The following is a 15481-nucleotide window of genomic DNA, read 5'->3' on the forward strand; positions in this document are numbered from 1 at the left end:
TTGGAGTTTCAGCTTTAATATCAGTCCTTCCAATGAACACCCAGGACTGATCTCCTTTAGGATGGACTGGTTGGACCTCCTTGCAGTCCAAGGGACTCACAAGAGTCTTCTCCAACACCACAGTTCTAAAGCATCAGTTCTACAGTGCTCAGCTTTCTTTATAGTCCAACCCTCACATCCACACATGACCACTGGAAAAAACCATAGCCTTGACTAGACAGACCTTTGTTGGCAAAGCAATGTATCTGCTTTTTAATATGCTGTCTAGATTGGTCATAACTTTCCTTCCAAGGAGTAAACGTCTTTTAATTTCATGGCTTCAATAACCATCTGCAGTGATTTTGGAGCCCAGGAAAATAAAATCAGCCACTGTTTCCACTTTTCCCCATCTATTTGCCATGAAGTGATGCCATGATCTTAGTTTTCTGAATTTTGAGCTTTAAGCCAACTTTTTCAAGTCCTCTTTCACTTTCATAAAGAAGCCCTCGAGTCCTTCTTCACTTTCTGCCTTAAGGGTGGTGTCATCTGAATATCTGAGGTTATTGATAGTTCTCCCAGCAATCTTGATTCCACTTGTGCTTCCTCCAGCTTAGTGTTTCTCATGATGTACTCTGCATAGAAGTTAAATAAGCAGGGTGACAATATACAGCCTTGACGTATTCCTTTTCCTATTTGGAAATGGTCTGTTGTTCCATGTCCAGTTCTAACTGTTGCTTCCTGACCTGCATACAGGTTTCTCAAGAGGCAGATCAGGTGGTCTGGTATTCCCATCTCCTTCAGGATTTTCCACAGTTTATTGTGATCCACATAGTCAAAGGCTTTGGCATAGTCAATCAAGCAGAAATAGATGTTTTTCTGGAACTCTCTTGCTTTTTCCATGATCCAGCAGATGTTGGCAATTTGATCTCTGTTTCCTCTGCCTTTTCTAAAACCAGCTTGAACATCAGTAGTTTTAATCTATTTTTATTTTGATTTATGTCCTCTTAAACTTATCCATGGCATGGTTTTCTCATTCAGTTCAGTTCAGTTCAGTTCAGTCACTCAGTCATGTCCGACTCTTTGCGACCCCATGAATTGCAGCATGCCAGGCCTCCCTGTCCATCACCAACTCCCGGAGTACACTCCGACTCACATCCATCGAATAAGTGATGCCATCCAGCCATCTCATCCTCTGTCGTCCCCTTCTCCTCCTGCCCCCAATCGCTCCCAGCATCAGAGTCTTTCCAATGAGTCAACTTTTCGCATGAGGTGGCCAAAGTACCGGAATTTCAGCTTTAGCATCATTCCTTCCAAAGAAATCCCAGGGCTGATCTCATTCAGAATGGACTAGTTGGATCTCTTTGCAGCCCAAGGGACTCTCAAGAGTCTTCTCCAACACCACAGTTCAAAAGCATCAATTCTTCGGTGCTCAGCCTTCTTCACAGTTCAACTCTCACATCCATACATGACCACCATGAAAAACCATAACCTTGACTAGATGGACCTTTGTTGGCAAAGTAGTGTCTCTGCTTTTGAATATGCTATCTAGGTTGGTCATAACTTTTCTTCCAAGGAGTAAAGGTCTTTTAATTTCATGGCTGCAATCACCATCTGCAGTGATTTTGGAGCCCCCCAAAATAAAGTCTGACACTGTTTCCACTGTTTCCCCATCTGTTTCCCATGAAGTGATGGTTTTCTCATTGCTCAAGGCAAAATTTTATGGGTATATTTACTATTTTAATATTTCAAATTATATGAGCAATTAATATTTTAACAGTATTTATAGATATCTTCTTTATCCATTCATCTTTATATCCATCAATCTAATTAATTTGTTTCCATATCTTGGATATTGTGAACAATATTGTTGAAATGAATATGTAAGTGCAAATATCTTCTCAGAATCCTGTTTATTTCCCTTTAATATATTTCCAGATATGGTATTATTATACTTTATTGTGGTTCTATTTTAATAAGTTGAGGACCATCCATATTGTTTTCCGTATGGCTATACCAATTAACATGTACTAACAGTGTCTACCTTTACTTGACATTCTCACCAATTTGTACTCTGTCGATAATTTTATAAAAGCTATTTTTAATAGGCGTGAGTTGGTATCACAATATGGTTTCCATTTGCATTTTCCTAATGACAAATATTGTACACATTTCATAAGCCTGTTGGCCAATGTATATCTTCTTTGGAACAAGGTCTATTTGTGTACTTTGCCAAATTTTATGTTGGATTATACAATTTCTTTATTCATTTATATTTTGCTACTAGGTTTGGGGAGGGGGGGTGCTTTCCTGGTGTCTCAGATGATAAAGAATCTTCCTGGAATGCAGGAGACCTAGGTTCGATCCCTGGGTCAGGAAGATCCGCTGAAAAAGGAAATGACAGCCCACTCCAGTATTCTTGCCTGGAGAACTCCATGGACAGAGGAGCCAGGTGGGCTACAGTCGATGGGGTTGCAAAGAGTTGGACACAACTGAGCAACTTATATTGAACTGTATAAACTCCATATAAACTTTGAATATTCAACTTTATCAGTTTCATGATTTTCACATATTTTCTTCCATTCTATAATTTGTTTTTATATCTGATTGTTTACTTTGCTAAGCAGAAACTTTTTAGTTTGATACAGTCTTAGTTCTTAATTTTGCATTTTTGTCTGTACTTTTAATATCATATCCAAAATTGATTGCCAAGATCAAGGCCAAGGTAGTTATTTTTTATATTTTCTCCTAGTAGTCTTATGGTTATAGTACCTATGTTTGAGTCTTTAAACCATTTATATTTTCTTGTGAGTTGTGTGAGGTAGGGGCCCAGTTTTTATTTCTCAATTCATTCATTCATTCACACATTTATTTACTTATTTATGTTTTGTGTTTGTATATTGTGTTACTGACATGTTTTATTGAATTAATTGCCTTTTCCTGTTACTTATGATAGGCAACCTTGTCAAAGATTAGTTGACCATATATGCATAGGTTTATATATGAGTCAATAAACCCATACATATATTCTATTCCTTTGGTCTGTTTCTCTTTCTATACCAGTGTCTTATTGTTTTATTTAATACAGCTTTGTAATGTATAGCTTTGAAATCCAAAAATACGTCTCCAGCTCTGTTCTTAAATTTCAGGATTGCTTTGGTTGTTTAGGTTCTGTACAAATATTACACATTGGTTCCATCTTTGTGAAAAATTTCAATGGAATTTTGTTGGGGATGGCACTGAGTCTGTAGATCAATTCAGATTCAGCACAAGGGAAGAAAGTGTTTTTGTTTTCTTTTTTGGTTATACTAATTTTCAAGTGATTTCTTAAAAAATTTCCTTGAACGCTCAATATATAATTTCTTATTTATTATTCTATCAAGTATAATAAGACATCATGAAACATTATCAGTTTTTAAATTGATACATATTATATTGCATGACAAAAATTATAAAATGTCACTCATGTTTTTTCCCTTTGCAATATAGACATTTAAGATTACAAAATATCTAGTCATGAATTAATATTTTTTTACTTAAGCATAATAGTGGATGAACAAATATTGATATCCACAATTTGATGTCTCTGATGCTGAGGAAATCAGAGGCAAAGGATAAGGCTGATATCCAAAGTATCCAGGTTTCCAGACTCTGGGTTTTTGGGTATAGTCACAGGACAGTTTTAAGAGGTAATTCAGTCAGTTCAGTCACTCAGTTGTGTCCGACTCTTTATGACCCTTGGAATCACAGCACGCCAGGACTTCCTGTCCATCACCAACTTCCAGTGTTCACCCAAACTCATGTCCATCCAGTTAGTGATGCCATCCAGCCATCTCATCCTCTGTCGTCCCCTTCTCCTCCTGCCCCTAATCCCTCCCAGCATCAGAGTCTTTCCAATGAGTCAACTCTTCGCATGAGGTGGCCAAAGTATTGGCGTTTCAGCTTTAGAATCAGTCCTTCCAAAGAACACCCAGGACTGATCTCCTTTAGGATGGACTGGTTGGATCTCCATGCAGTCCAAGGGACTCTCAAGAGTCTTCTCCAACACCACAGTTCAAAAGCATCAATTCTTCGGTGGTCAGCTATCTTCACAGTCCAACTCTCACATCCATACATAACCAGTGGAAAAACCTTAGCCTTGACTAGATGGACCTTTGTTGGCAAAGTAATGTCTCTGCTTTTGAATATGCTATCTAGGTTGGTCATAACTTTCCTTCCAAGGAGTAAAGGTCTTTTAATTTCATGGCTGCAGTCACCATCTGCAGTGATTTTGGAGCCCCAAAAAATAAAGTCTGACACTGTTTCCACTGTTTCTCCATCTATTTCCCATGAAGTGATGGGACCAGATGCCATGATCTTCGTTTTCTGAATGTTGAGCTTTAAGCCAACTTTTCCACTCTTCTCTTTCCCTTTCATCAAGAGGTTCTTTAGTTCTTCTTCACTTTCTGCCATAAGGGTGGTGTCATCTGCATATCTGAGGTTATTGACAGTTCTCCCAGCAATCTTGATTCCAGCTTGTTCTTCCTCCATGCCTGCGTTTCTCATCATATACTCTGCATAGACGCATGGTGCATAAGCATGGTAACAACATACAGCCTTGACATACTCCTTTTCCTATTTGGAACCAGTCTGTTGTTCCATGTCCAGTTCTAACTGTTGCTTCCTGACCTGCATACAAGTTTCTCAAGAGGCAGGTCAGGTGGCCTGGTATTCCCATCTGTTTCAGAATTTTCCACAGTTTCTTGTGATCCACACAGTCAAAGGCTTTGGCATAGTCAATAAAACAGAAATAGATGTCTTTCTGGAACTCTCTTGCTTTTCGATGATCCAGCAGATGTTGGCAATTTGATCTCTGGTTCCTCTGTCTTTTCTAAATTCAGCTTGAACATCTGGGAGTTTACAGTTCGCATACTGCTGAAGTCTGGCTTGGAGAATTTTGAGCATTACCTTACTAGTATGTGAGATGAGTGCAATTGTGTGGTAGTTTCAGCAGTCTTTGGCATTGCTTTTCTTTGGGACTGGAATGAAAACTGACTTTTTCCGGTCCTGTGGCCACGGCTGAGTTTTCCAAATTTGCTGGCATATTGAGTGCAGCACTTTCACAGCATCATCTTTCAGGATTTGAAATAGCACAACTGGAATTCCATCACCTCCACTAGCTTTGTTCATAGCGATGCTTTCTAAGGCCCACTTGACTTCACATTCCAGGAGGTCTGGCTCTAGGTGAGTGATCACACCATTGTGATTATCTGGGTCATGAAGATCTTTTTTGTACAGTTTTTCTGTGTATTCTTGCCACCTCTTCTTAATATCTTCTGCTTCTGTTAGGTCCAGACCATTCCTGTCCTTTATCGAGTCTATCTTTGCATGAAATGCTCCCTTGGTATCTCTAATTTTCTTGAAGAGATCTCTAGTCTTTCCCATTCTGTTCTTTTCCTCTATTTCTTTGCATTGATCATGAGGAAGGCTTTCTTATCTCTTCTTGCTATTCTTTGGAACTCTGCATTCAGATGCTTATATCTTTCCTTTTCTCCTTTGCTTTTCACTTTTCTTCTATTCACAGCTATTTGTAAGGCCTCCCCAGACAGCCATTTCGCTTGTTTGCATTTCTTTTCCATGGGGATGGTCTTGATCCCTGTCTCCTGTACAATGTCACGAACCTCATTCCATAGTTCATCAGGCTCTCTATCAATCAGATCTAGTCCCTTAAATCTATTTCTCACTTCCACTGTATAATCATAAGGGATTTGATTTAGGTCATACCTGAATGGTCTAGTGGTTTCCCTATTTTCTTCAATTTAAGTCTGAATTTGGCAATAAGGAGTTCATGATCTGAGCCACAGTCAGCTCCCAGTCTTGTTTTTGCTGACTGTATAGAGCTTCTCCATCTTTGGCTGCAAAGAATATAATCAATCTGATTTCGGTGTTGACCATCTGGTGATGTCCATGTGTAGAGTCTTCTCTTGTGTTGTTGGAAGAGGGTGTTTGCTATGACCAGTGCATTCTCTTGGCAAAACTCTATTAGCCTTTGCCCTGCTTCATTCTGCATTCCAAGGCCAAATTTGCCTGTTACTCCACGTGTTTCTTGACTTCCTACTTTTGCATTCCAGTCCCCTATAATGAAAGGGACATCTTTTTTGGGTGTTGGTTCTAAAAGGTCTTGTAGGTCTTCATAGAACCATTCAACTTCAGCTTCCTCAGCGTTACTTGTTGGGGCATAGACTTGGATTACTGTGATATTAAACGGTTTGCCTTGGAAATGAACAGAGATCATTCTTTCATTTTGCATTTCAGACTCTTTTGTTGACCATGATGGCTACTCCATTTCTTCTAAGGGATTCCTGGCCACAGTAGTAGATATAATGACTATCTGAGTTCAATTCACCGATTCCAGTCCATTTTAGTTCACTGATTCCTAGAATGTCGATGTTCACTCTTGCCATCTCCTGTTTGACTACTTCCAATTTGCCTTGATTCATGGACCTGACATTCCAGGTTCCTATGCAATATTGCTCTTTACAGCATCGGACCTTGCTTCTATCACTAGTCACATCCACAACTGGGTATTGTTTTTGCTTTGGCTCCATCCCGTCATTCTTTCTGAAGTTAGTTCTCCACTGATCTCCAGTAGTATAATGGGTGCCTTCAGACCTGGGGATTTTCTCTTTCAGTATCCTATCATTTTGCCTTTTCATACTGTTCATGGGGTTCTCAAGGCAAGAATACTGAAGTGGTTTGCCATTCTCTTCTCCAGTGGACCACATTCTGTCAGACCTCTCCACCATGACCCGTGGGTGGCCCCACACAGCATGGCTTAGTTTCATTAATTAGACAAGGCTGTGGTCTTTGTGATTAGATTGACTAGTTTTCTGTGAGTATGGTTCGTGTGTCTGCCCTCTGATTCCTCTCACAACACCTACAGTCTTACTTGAGTTTCTCTTACCTTGGACGTGGGGTATCTCTTCACAGCTGCTCCAGCAAAGTGCAGCCGCTGCTCCTTACCTTGGACGAGGGGTATCTCCTCACAGCCGCCCCTCCTGACCTTGAACGTGGAGTAGCTCCTCTGAGCCCTCCTGCTTTTGTTATGACCCTCTGGAGTCAGTTCTACCTCAAGTGTCCTCCTGCCCTGTGACACTCAGGACAATGGAAGGAGACAAGCTCAGTTAAGATGCAGAGGAAAACTTCGTTGTCTGATCAAGTTGAAGAGGTAAGGCTCAATTAAACCTGACACTCCAGGACACATGAGAAAAGTTCCCATCAATATGATTGCCTAGGTTCCTTTTGCTGTTCAGTTTCTCAATCATGTCCAACACTTTGCAACCCCATTGACTACAGCCAAGCTTCCCTTCACTGTCTTCTGGAGTTCAAACTCATGTCCATTGAGTCAACGAAGCCATCTAACCATCTCATCCTCTGTCAGCCCCCTTCTCCTCCTGCCCTCAATCTTCCCTAGCCTCAGAGTGTTTTCCAATGAATTGGCTCTTTGCATCAGTTTACCAAAGTATCAGAGCTTCAGCTTCACCATCAGTCCTTCCAATGAATATTCAGGGTTGATTTCCTTTGAGTTGATGGGTTTGATCTCCTTCCTGTCCAAGGGACTCAAGAGTCTTCTCCATCACCACAGTTTGAAAGCATCAATTTGAAAGCTTCCAGGTACCTTTAAGAACTATTTTATGGGGATTTCCGTAAGCTAGCTTACACTTATTGCTTAATAACAGAGGCAGCAGAGGTCCTAGAGAGACAACCACATTAAAAATGACTTTTATTTTTTTATACTATAAATAAAACACATAAAAGTAATTAGCCTCCAACGAAAATAAATAAATTTTTTTTAAAAAAGAAGTGTCCAAAATTTACTGCTTAATCACAGAAAAAACAATCATGAAACCATTCATGTAATGTCCCCACACATCTATGGAGAACATGGATAGCCCTCCATAACCATCTTGTGCTCTCTCTTATTGAGCTATCTTTAGGCATTTAGAAAAGTTGCAAAGTTAGTAAAGTTTCCAAGTACTCTCAACCAACTTCTACTAGTATTAACATAATATATAACCATAAAAAGTTGTCAGAACAAGGAAGTTAATGTTTCACCCATGTTTTGACTCTTGCCATTGTTTTTTTTGTTTTTTTTTTTTTTTCCTCATTCAGGATCCCACATGGCATCTAGTTGTTATTTTCCCTGAGTCTCCTTCAGTCTGTTCCCTTCATGAAGTATTGACAACTTTGAGGAATATCAACTGCTTATTTTGTCGAATCAATTTGATTGTCATCATTTCTGGGAGTTACTGTTGTATCCCTAGATAAAAAATGCATTTTTAAACACAACAATTTAGTTTTTACTGTTAGATGAAAATTACAGAAATAAAATTGTGTAGTTTATACTCTTAGCTTGTATTTGAGGAGAATACTAATTTTTGCAGTGAGGGAAATGCACAGCATGCACGTAAAGATGCATTACAATCAAAAGCACAAGAAATTTAACAATAGTAAGAAAAGATAAATATTAGAGTAGAAAGGGACTTCTGAAATCCAAGGTTGAGATCACTAAAAAAAGATAAATAAAACAACTCTTGATTCCTAGTGGCAAAAGATATGTATCCAAAATGCCAATAGATATCATATTACTCAAGTGAAAATACCAAAAAAAAAAAAAAGGAGGATTCAAGAAACTAAAAAATAAAATCAGAATTCTTGTTGTCTGCCTTTTCATCAAGAACATATACTGTCCAGAGTTTCTGCTATTTAAAAGTACAAAGTAAGCTCAACATGAATTATCTGAGAATCAGACATGGAAAACAAAATCCATAGAGCCTGTTACTGTTACTGAACCTGAACTTGAGTACTCTCATTCATCCACAGTAAAGTCAATCTTCTGACACCAGGTTGTGGTGAAGAAAAGTACATAGTTTATGCAGAGTACCAAACAATAAGAAATGGACTTTCCTGGTGGCTCAGATGGTAAAAAAAAAAAAAAAAAAAAAAACACCCTGCAATGAGGGAGACCTGAGTTCAATCCCTGGGTTAGGAAGATCCCCTGCAGGAGGGCATGGCAACCCACCCCAGTATTCTTGCCTGGAGAATCCCCATGGAGAGCCTGGCAGGCTACAGTCCGTGGAGTCACACAGAGTCAGACACGACTGAGTAACGAAGCACACACACACACACACACACACACACACACACACACACACATAAGAATGGGTACCTCATGCTCAAAAGACTCAAAAGACTCAAAATTCCCAATGACCTTCAGAAAATGGGTTTCAGAGGCAAGATGAATGAAGGGGCTGCAGGATGCACGATCAGATCTTTTACAATTCTCAGATTGGTTGGCCTCAAGGTAAAGTTTTAAGTATCACTAATCTTCTGGTTTCAATTGGTCTGAAGTCTACATGCTTGTGGTCAACAGTTTTCATCTATTAGGGGTTTACTTCTTCTAAAAAACAACTTTGGAATGTTCCTCAATCCTTTATATTTTTCAAGGAACTGGGAATTTGGTGTTTCTGCTTTATGGCTGGTATATAGTCTAAATTTTTACCAGTATCACAGCTCAGTGTGTATTCTTTATTTCTACATCTTCACATTTCCTAATTATTAACTCTTGGGCTAGCCTATTTAGACTCAGAGAGGCCTGGGAGACTAAAGCAAAAGCCTTTTACTTCAAACGACAGGGATGCAGCAGCTTGTATATGTTTTCTCAGTGTCTATTTCATTTATTTATGCTCTGATCTTTATGATTTCTTTCCTTCTATTAACTTTGGATATTGTTCATTCTTTCTCTAGTTGCTTTAGGTGTAAGGTTAGATTGTTTATTTGAGATTTTTCCTATTTACTGGGATAAGATGGCACTGTTATAAAATTCCCTCTTAGAACTGCTTTTGATGAAACCCATAGAGTTTGCATCATCATGTTTTCATTGTCAGTTATTTCTAGGTATTTTTTTTATTTCCTCTTTGATTTCTTCTAGTATATTTTTTCAATTGTTGTACTGTTCAGTTCTGATTATTTCTTATTTATATCTTATAATTCTTTGTTAAATTTTTTAATGAGAAGAAAATTGCTTTACAATATTCTGATGGCTTTTTGCAATATATCAACATGGATCTGCATTAGGTATACATATATCCCCTCCTTCTTGACCCGCCTGTCACCTCTCTCCCCATCTCACCCCTCTAGGTTGTCACAGACCACTGGTTTTGGGTTTCCTGCATCATACATCTAACTCCCACTGGCTATCTGTTTTACATATGGTAATGTATATATGTCAATGTTATTCTTGCTTCTTAAATTGTGCCTCCATTTTTTTTTCTGAGATTTTGGATCATCTCTACTATTATTATTCTGAATTCTTATTCCAGTAGATTGCCTATCTCTTCTTCATTTAGTTGTTTTGTAGGGGTTTATCTCATTCCTTCATTTGCAATATATTTCTCTGTCATCTCATTGTGTCTAACTTTCTGTGTTTGTGGCTTTCTTTCCACAGGCTGCAGGATTGTAGTTCCTCTTATTTCTGAATATCTGCCCCTTGATGAGTGAAGTTGGCCCAGTGGTTTCTGCAGGCTGTCTGGGAGTAGGAACTGGTGCCTTGCTTTCATGGGTGAAGCTGGGTCTTGTCCCTTTGATGGGTAGGGCCATGTTAAATGGTGTTTTGAGGTAGCCATGAGCTCAATATGACCTTAGGCAGTCTGTCTGCTGAGGCTGGGATTGTGCTCCTGTCTTGCTGGTTGTTTGGCCTGAGGCATTTCAGGTCTGGAACCTATAAGCTTTTGATCTTGAGGCTGAGATGAAGACCACTGAGAGAGCTCATACCAATCAATATTCTCTGAGGTCTCCTCCACTAGCATCTTTACTTTCACAGTGAGCTACAGTGAATCCCCACCTCTTCAGGAGAACTTCCCAGACCCCTAGTAATAGCTAACCCCAGCTCCTGCGGGAGTACTTTGTGCAGTGTCCCAAAGCACATGAGGTCTTGTGAGCACTCTCCAAGAGTGGAGTCATTGTTTCTTCCAGCCCTGTGGAGCTCTCTCACTCAGGCTACACTGCCCTTTAAAGCCAAATGCTCTGGGGCTTCTTCCTCTGGATTCCTGATCCTTAGACTTTCTTCAAGGGCTACTTTAATGTGGGAGCATCTCTGTATGGTCTCTGTGTGCTTAATACTATTTGGTGCAAGGGCTACTTTTAGTAGCCCTCTTTCCTCAGTGCATGGTGGCTTTTACCACCCTGATAGAAGATGTGACTAAAGTTTTGGTGGCCTGAGCCTTCACTGGTTGTTAAATGGGGCCTCCCTGTTGCTGCATGGTTGTTACTGCAGTGTCAGAGGCAGGGTCTGCTCCTTAGTTGTAGGAGAAGAGGCTCCTAGATCTGTTTCTTTGCTGCAATTCTGACCTGTGATGTGAGGTAGGTGGGACTGGAGCATTCCCAGTGAGAGAGAAGCCACTGATTTTTCCTCCCTTGGAACTGATCACCTGTGAGTGTGTTACAGGTTTCACTTTTCAACCATTGTGCTGGCTCACTTATTACAGTGTTATTTGGACTGCTCTTAGCCCCACCTTATCTGTGGATATCCTGGCAGTTGGCCTTAGTATCTCTAAGACACTGTTTTCACCAGGCTACCACTATCGATCCACCAAATCAAGACCTAGGACTGCAGTAATTGTGCACCTGGAACCACTGTGGGAGCTCTGGAGGCAGCTCAGATTCTGATATAGTTCTATCTGAGTGCATACATGCTCACAAAGCCCACAGATGCTAAAACTAGGCCCATCTCAGCTTTGGGAACACTTATACATTCAGAAGTTCCACAGGCGCTGAGTCTACAGAGCCAACACGGGGGTAAGTCTGTAGCTGCTGCAGCCATAAGCAGAGATTTCAGCTCTTCTTCCTTAGCTGCACAGTCCCTACTTCTCAGGTGTGATTTCAACCCCACTTCTGCCTGTGTTCCTTCAACACATGTCTGCTTGTTGGGAGCCAGCGTGAGGATCTCCGCCCATGGCAAAGGTCATGAGGAAGGAAGCTTGGCATACACAAAGGCGTGATCAAGCCTCAGGAAACCCCCTGTTCCCAAGGATCTACCCCCAAATCAGAGTACTTTACGGGGAGCTCTCCCCCTTAACCATTTCTCTCAGAGAAGGAGTTAACTTGCAGTTAATAAAAATTCCTGGGCATGACAAGAGTGTTTCAACTAATGAACTCTGAAGGTTCTCTGGCCTGCCTGATCAGGCTCGTCCGGCCGCATGTGATTGTTTACAGCTTCCCAACTGTGAGAGGCACGGGATGTTTTAAAACTTTCTAAATACAGACTCTTTTGAGAAGTTAGAAGATCATTAGTATAGTATTAGTGGGTCGATTAGGAATTATATTGGTGAAGGGTTTTTTCTTCATTTGTCGTGCCAATAATTACTGCTAATTCCCTGCTGTGGGTGTGACAAGGATGTCTCAGGTCAAACCTCTCTCCTGACAGACTAGCTCGTGTGTGTGTGACAACCTCTCAACCATAAACAGCACAGAGTTTGGAGTATTAGCATAGGGCTTTTTTCATTGATGAGTCAATGATTGCCATCAGGCCTCCATATCCTTAGGCACCTGGGAATATATTAATCAATGTATTTGGAATATAGAAAAGGAAATATAATAGTTTTTGATGTTAGCAATACTAGACTTTTGAGTTAATGAATTTTCTCTTTTATTATAGACCACTGTACTTTGTTATAAATCACTGTGTCCTTGCTATGCAAAAATGTAACTTTATCACTATCTTAAGACAAAATAGATCTTAAGGGGAACATTGGTGAAGGGTTTACATTTGTTGAGCCAATATTTGCTGCTAATTCTCCATATTCCTGCCCTTATAATGGATATAACTAGCATATAGGAGAAATAAGTATTAACCTTTAAGATTAATCATGTTAAACTTTAGGTTAAGTAAATTCCTTTCTTGATTGTAACTCACTATACCCTCACCCTATAGGAATGCAACTTTATTTGGAGGGTGGTGCCTGATTTAAGAAAAAATCACCCCTGGAAAAATAAGTTTTCTGCTTAACTGACCAGTATCAGAAAGGGCCATAAAATGTCCAGCCCTTATGGCTAAAAGATGATGAAACTCATAAGACCTTTGTATAATTTTATATGAAGCACCTGATTGTGACATGGGTCAGGTCTGCTGACCCCCACGTGACTCTGTATTCATCCCTATGTATAACAAAAAGGTATATAAACAAACCTGAAAAATAAAGAAATCGGATCAGTTTCTGGAAAGACTGATTCCCCCGTGTCGTTTCTTTCTTGCTCTCCGCTTTCCTGGCTGAATTCCCATCTGAAATGTGGGTACTCACCAAGCCTGCTAATTCTGCCTGGGCTTCTGAGAGAATGGAAAGACGCCTGTGGCCTACGTAGGTGGTGATTGGTATTCCATGTAAACCAGTTGTTCAGCCTCTTTTCTCCACTAATTCTCCTACTACACTATCTGTTTCTAATCTCCCTCTATATCTGTAACTAAATAAGTTTTTTCCAGGACGCCGACTCTGTCCCCACCTTCAAATCACCCTGGATCCACCGGGGCTGCACCCCGGCATCTGCTCCTGAAGCTGCCTGAAGCACAGGCACCTGCCCAGGTAGACAGGTAGACAGAGGTGGAGGCATTGGTGGGTGAAGTGCACAAGCCCATCTGGTCCTGTGGGACTGGAAGAAGCAGTTGTGAGCTGGGTGACTAAGCCTACTCAGGTTGGCACCCCTCCTAATACCAGCAGAGGCTGGGGCAAGAAATTGGGAAGGGGACTACAATGGCAGCCCTGCGCCTTGCACACCACTCAACAATGGCACCCTTCTTCAGTAGCTGCTCAAGCTTCTTCCATGAAATTTCTGGTTTGGGAGCTCCTTACTCCCATCTCTTTGAAGCTAACAGTTTTCCCTCCCTGGGCCCACTTTCCAAATTCCATGTTCCAGCATCCAGCCCCCTTCACACCAGCAGAAACAGATTCAGGCTGGGTGTTTAGGGTTGAGGCATGGACCATCCATGTAGGTTTTAAGGTTGCTACGTTCTCTTCCAAGTCACTAATTCTACCTCTCTGTCCCAGTTGATCTCTCCACAGGTGAGGGTGCTTCCCTGAGTTAGGGAACCTCTCCTTTCTTTCAGCTCCGCCCAAGGGTGTAGTTGCTTCCTTTTTTTTCCCTTTAATTTGTCCTACCAAGATGTGTGGGGATTTGCTTGTCATTTCAGGTATCTGAGATCCTATGCTAGCATTCAGTAGGTGCTCTGTGAAAACTGTTTATTTTGTAGATGTATTATTGATGTTCTTACAGGGAGAGGCAAGCTCCATGTACTCCTGTTTCTTCATCTTGACTCCATCTCTTGAAAAATCTTTTTTGAAACTAAGTTTTCCCTGGTGGCTCAGACAGTAAAGTGTCTGCCTGCAATGCGGGAGACCCGGGTTCGATCCCTGGGTCAGGAAGATCCCCTGGAGAAGGAAATGGCAGTCCACTCCAGCACTCTTGCCTGGAAAATCCCATGGACGGAGGAGCCTGATAGGCTACAGTCCATGGGATCGCAAAGAGTCGGACACAACTGAGAAACTTCACTTTCACTTTAAGTTTTCTTTTACTCTTGAAAAACAGTTGAGCTTTGCTTATGTACAAGACTGATAGTTTTATTCTAGGCATTTTCCCTTGAGACTCCTCTGACCTCAGTTTACTCAGAGGTATATTAATTTCCATATACTTACAGATTTTTCTCTTAATTTTAAAAACATATTGTTTTTATTTTCAATTTTATTTCATTATTTGAGAGAGTACAGTCTGTATGATTTCAGTGTTTAAACATTTTCAGATTGCTTTTATGACCCAGAAAACTGTCTACCTTGGTTAATATTTTTGACTGCTTAAAAATTCTTTGTATTCTATTTTTGGAGGTGAAATATGTCAGTCTGCATTGTGTCAGGGTTGTCTTTTGTCTTTTTTTTTTTTTCCCCCCCATTCAGAATTTGTTTCCAATCGTTTGAGCCTTTCAGGAAGAAAAAGTCAGGTCATTTGAAGATGCTCACTTGAAACATATTGCTTACTAAGTTCGTTTCTGAAAAAAATCAAAATAATCAAACTTTATCTCTTGAGAAATTTTAACCCTGAATCTTCTCCTTGTGATTTTAAATATAAACTCTGTATGTGGACAGTGATGAAACGCACTTCAAGGCATCAATTTTCACAACTAACAAGACTAACAAAGAATGAATAATTATTGAAGAAGAAAATATTTTGAAATGGAAAGAAGAGGAATAAATAGAAAACTTATTTTCATAAAGGAAATTGATTGTATATTAGAGTAATGAATAGAAAGGAAACAAGAAAGAATGAAAGGAGAAACAAGAAAAAAATAAACACAGAAACCACTACCACTTTATTGAATCAGTTGACAGTGCAACAAAAGTGTTTTCTATAATTTTTCCTTCTATGAAATATTCTTAGGCTTTTGAAAGAAACAATCTTTTTCATACAATGTTTAAAAAGAAAA

Source organism: Capricornis sumatraensis, chromosome 9, assembly GCF_032405125.1.
Source record: "Capricornis sumatraensis isolate serow.1 chromosome 9, serow.2, whole genome shotgun sequence".
In the NCBI taxonomy this organism is placed as follows: Eukaryota; Metazoa; Chordata; class Mammalia; order Artiodactyla; family Bovidae; genus Capricornis; species Capricornis sumatraensis.